General features: G+C 37.4%; 1 pseudogene; it reads right to left on the minus strand.

Annotated features, from left to right (window-relative positions):
• LOC107567341 (ryanodine receptor 3-like) overlaps positions 1-4963 on the minus strand; it is a 151036-nt pseudogene that overhangs the window by 54161 nt on the left and 91912 nt on the right.

Here is a 4963-nt window from a genome sequence, read left to right on the forward strand (position 1 = left end):
GTGTGTGAGTGTGTGAGTGTGTGTGTGTGTGTGTGTGAGTGTGTGTGTGTGTGTGTGTGAGTGTGTGTGTGTGTGTGATTACATCACGGTTGTGTCTCATACATTCAGATTCAGATTCATTCTCAAACCTTAGCAAAGAACTTGATTTCCTGTTCATGTGGCGATCTGTCATTCTTTCCGCTGGTCGCCATCGCCTCTGTACCGAGTGAGATTGTGAAAGTTAATTCATGAATCTGTGACAGAACGAGCGTCTCTGTCTTCAGGCGAACAGAAGAGACCCGCGAGAAACGCTTTCACTAACCGAGGTGAGCGATGAACTCCTGCGCCGAGTCCACGTACTTCAGCAGCTTCTTCAGGAAGCGGAAGGCGAAGCGTTTCTCCATCGAGGACGAGTCCTGCTCCATGTCCTTCAGACCCCTGAAACACAGCAAAAACGTTGCAAAACTTGTTAATTACAAGAAGATCTTGTTTACGTCAAAACTGAAACCAAGCCGTTCACACAGAACGCATATTTCGTGCATTTTCTAGAGGGACATCTATCACCTTTGCACTTGCGTCTAAAAGAGCCGCATGTTTAGTTCAACTTTGAAAAACATATCTCGAGACTTTATGGCGGGTTTTTTCCCCCCCATCTCACTGCAACTCGTGTTTTTAAATGAAAAATGTACGCTGTGTGATTGGCTTTCGACCCTTTGTGTTTTGTTTATAGTTGTTTAAGCAACTTAATTAATTATAATTGGTTTATAAACATTATTTTAAACATTATGCACTTGTTTTCACAGATAGTCATGTCTTATGCTATGAATGAACGTGCATTACTTTTAGTAATATTTTCCGCGATGCGCCCTCTTGTGGCCTCAAGAGAGAAGCCAAAAGCTTTTCTTCACCCTAACTGAAATTATGCATTTTAAATTCGAATATTGATAATATTTAAGCACAAAATTCGAATTTCAGCCATTTTGACAGCCCTAACACCCAGCGCTCATGCGTGTGACACGCGTGTGAAAGTGCACACACCTGCTGATGGCGTATCCGTTGATCTGCAGGAAGCGGAAGAGATCCTGCGCTCGCTCTCGGTCTTTAGTCTTCTCTTTGGCCGTGAGCGTGTCGTAGGGCACCAGCAGCGGATGAGCTCCTCCTGCGGCTGAGAGAACACGCCACACGTCACGTGTGACCCTCACAACACGCCACGCACACGGAGAGCTCCAGACGAGAGAGAAACTAACCTCTGCTGCACAGATCACTCTTCTTCTTCTTGGCCCAGATGTTGTGATAGTTTTCAGCCACGACCTCAACCATCGACTGGAGAACAGAATATTGACTCTATTAGCCGTGAAAAGTCCAGAATCTGTCTAGAACACACTGTACTATACACTGCTATATACAGACAATAATTAACAGATGAAATGTGACTCTGCAGCACAAAAGCAGTAAGTCAAGTCATTTGTAGCAATAGCCAAAAATACATTGTATGAGTCAAAATTATTGTTTTTTCTTTTATGCCAAAAATCATTAGGATATTAAGCAAAGATCATGTTCCATGAAGATATTTAGTAAATCTCCTACCGTAAATATATCAAAACTTAATGTTTGATTAGTAATATGCATTGCTAAGAACTTCATTTGAACAACTTTAAAGGGGATTTTTTTGCACCCTCAGATTCCAGATTTTTAAATAGTTGTATCTCGACCAAATATTATCCTATCCTAACAAACCATACATCAATGGAAAGCTGATTTATTCAGCTTTCAGATGATGTATATATCTCAATAAAAAAATGGACCCTTATGACTGGTTTTGTGGTCCCAAATGACTGTTCCGATTCATAAACCTACAAACACTTACGAAAGGAGACATTAGGCAGAATGATGAATTATTCAGTCAGTCAATTACCTCTTCATACAGATAATTAAATGGGGAATGAGAAAGTCTCTCTGTCATCTCATTTTGTGCAGCAAATATATTTATTTGTATTGTAAAAAATTATTGTAATTGAACAATAGCAATATAATTGTTTGACACTCACTTCAAAGCTGAAGTGATTACCTTGTTTCATTTATTAGTTAGAATATGTGTAACTCAGTATTTTAACTAATTGTTAAAGCTGAATAATAGAACAAAGCCCAGTGATGAAGTGGTTAAATAATCGACGATTAGTCGATTTATCGTAATCATCGTTTGTTGCAGCCCTAGTTCATTTCAACTTTTATTAATGCATCTTTTTTTATTAAAAGTTGTTGCTTAATTTCTGATTAGTCTTTTCATTAACAAAGCTTAATAAATGCTGTAAAAATACATTGTTTATATCTAAGTAATGCATTAATTTGTGTTAACAAATACAACTTTAATAATTTAAAAATGTATTATTCATTTTGTTTTATCTAAAGTTAAATTTACCTACAGAAATATATTGGTAATGCACAAACCAATGTTAACAAATAAGTAGTGTTAATTTCGTTAATTTCTCGAAGTTTTTTCCCGACGAAAACGAGACGATAATAAGGTAATTAAATGATAACTGAGACTAAATGAACATGCAATATCATTGACAAAAAAAGATGAGTAAAATGTAGTTAAAAGAACAAAAACTTCACCAAAACCTTTTTATTTTTGTTGAAAAAAAAGTTTTTTTTTTTTTTATAACGTAGACAGAGCGAGTGCATATCTAAAGTCTTTGGTGCTTATTTAGCCTCTAATTGATATCCAGTTATAAATCTGTACACTAGACGAGGTGAAATACACCATGCATTCGAGTCGATATTCTACTGATTTGTGCTTATTGGTGAAAGAGCAACTTCTGATTAAATGTAAAAAAAATTCCCAAATGATCACAATAATTGCAATTAAAACTGAGCAAAATAATATATATATTTTTAAATAATTTTAATCATTTTACAGTAAGATGCAAATATGACAAAAATGTGTAAAACTAAAACAGGACAAGTTGACTAAATATGATAAAAACTAAAAGTTACATTTGACACAGATCTAAGACTAAGACTAAATAAAAAAATAGCGGACAAAATTAACACTACAAATAAGATCTTATTAATTTCAACATCTATTAATGCATTTTTTAAAATTAAAAACATTCGTTACGATGATTAATTATTTTGTTACTAACTAGTATTAATAAAGATCGCTAAATTATATTGCAATTTATTGCCATATCAGCTTCACCGGTTATGCCAGATTAAATATTTAACAATATAATAATAACAAAAAAAACATTTTTAAAAATTCAATTTAGACAAAAAAAGACAAGATTGTTTAAATGTACCTGAGAAAAAAAAAGTAAAAATTTTTCCTGGGTCAATCTTACAAAATAGGTCCAGATAAGAATCACTGTCTCATAACATTAGCTAATGCATAAATACGTGTTAACAGACTCCGTTACACATCACCTGCAGTTCTCTGGACAGAAGGACGCTGCTCATGTCCAGCGGGTTTGGATTAAAGCCGTTCCCCTGAAAGCACACGATAGCAAACGCTGCGTCACGTCTGTGAATGTGTTCTGCTCGGACTGACCTCACTGTCTAGGATCTTATTCGAGGCCGCTGGACTCTTAAAGGGATAGTTCACCTAAAAATTAAAATTAGCCCATGATTTACTCACCCTCAAGCCATCCTAGCTGTATATGACTTTCTTCTTATATTAGTTATATTAAAAAACGTCCTGGCTCTTCTAAGCTTTATAATGGCAGTGAATGGGTATTATTTTACAATAGTCCAAAAGAAGTCCAATAAAGTGCATCCATCCATATTTAAAACTTTATAAACCGTAATATCTAGCTTCCGCTAACTGTCGTAGGCGCATTCATTCCGGCGGATGACGTTTGTTAACAGGAGCAAAAAACAGGAGTCTCCTCTCTTGGCTTATATCGAAATCCTCCCACATTTTGCTTTACAAATCCTCGTTTTGTGCTTCTAATCCGTGACCGGTGTTTTGTTTTGCTCTCTCACTTCTCTCCGAAGCTTACGCTACGCCTACATCATCCGCCGGAATGAACGCGCGAACGACAGTTAGCGAAAGCTAGAGATTACGGTTTATAAAGTTTTAAATATGGATATTTTTCTTAAACAAACGCATCGATTCGCTACAGGAGGCCTTTATTCACCCCCCGGAGCCGTGTGAGGCACTTTTTATGATGGATGGATGCACTTTATTGGACTATTAAAAAATACCCCCCATTCACAGCCATTATAAAGCTTGGAAGAGCCAGGACATTTTTTTATATAACTCCGATTGTATTCGTCTGAAAGAAGAAAGTCATATACAGCTAGGATGGCTTGAGGGTGAGTAAATCATGGGCTAATTTTAATTTTTGAGTGAACTAACCCTTTAATGAAGATATCACTGCATTTACAAAGTTAGCAAACATTATAGGTCATTATATGGAGCTGCCAATCCAGTATAAAGTCACAGTGAGTACCTGAGAGGCCTGTGAGACGCGGCGCATCTTCTCCATCTCTCTCTGCTGAAACACGCTCTCTCCTTCTCTGGTGCGGTCGATGCTCCAGCCCATCGCTAACATGCTCTTCAAGGACTCGCGCACCGTCCAGCGATACATCTCCTTCTCCTGCCGACAGAAAACGTGCTGGCAGTCGTTTTTTGGCATTTGTAAATTAATCGGCATCGGCCGATTGTGCTGCAAACACCGGAGAATCTCTCTCTGGCTGCGTGAGACGGAGCAGCTCACACTCTGCAGCCGCTTCTTGTTCACACACAGCTTCAGCTAATGATGGCAGGGCAAAACAGACCGTTTCGAGAGCGTAATTACGTTTTACCCTACTAGAATTGATGCTGGATTGATGAGAGTTATCATATTCATAAGTGCAACGAGTCATTTGCATGTGAAAGTAGAAACACATGCAATTCAGATGAAACTTCTGGGCTGATTATAACTTTCCTTATGAGATGTGTGTGTAGGTCCGACAATAGCCTCCACGATGTCATATATTC

Source organism: Sinocyclocheilus grahami, unplaced genomic scaffold, assembly GCF_001515645.1.
Source record: "Sinocyclocheilus grahami isolate Dianchi unplaced genomic scaffold, SAMN03320097.WGS_v1.1 scaffold1149.1, whole genome shotgun sequence".
Classification (NCBI taxonomy): Eukaryota; Metazoa; Chordata; class Actinopteri; order Cypriniformes; family Cyprinidae; genus Sinocyclocheilus; species Sinocyclocheilus grahami.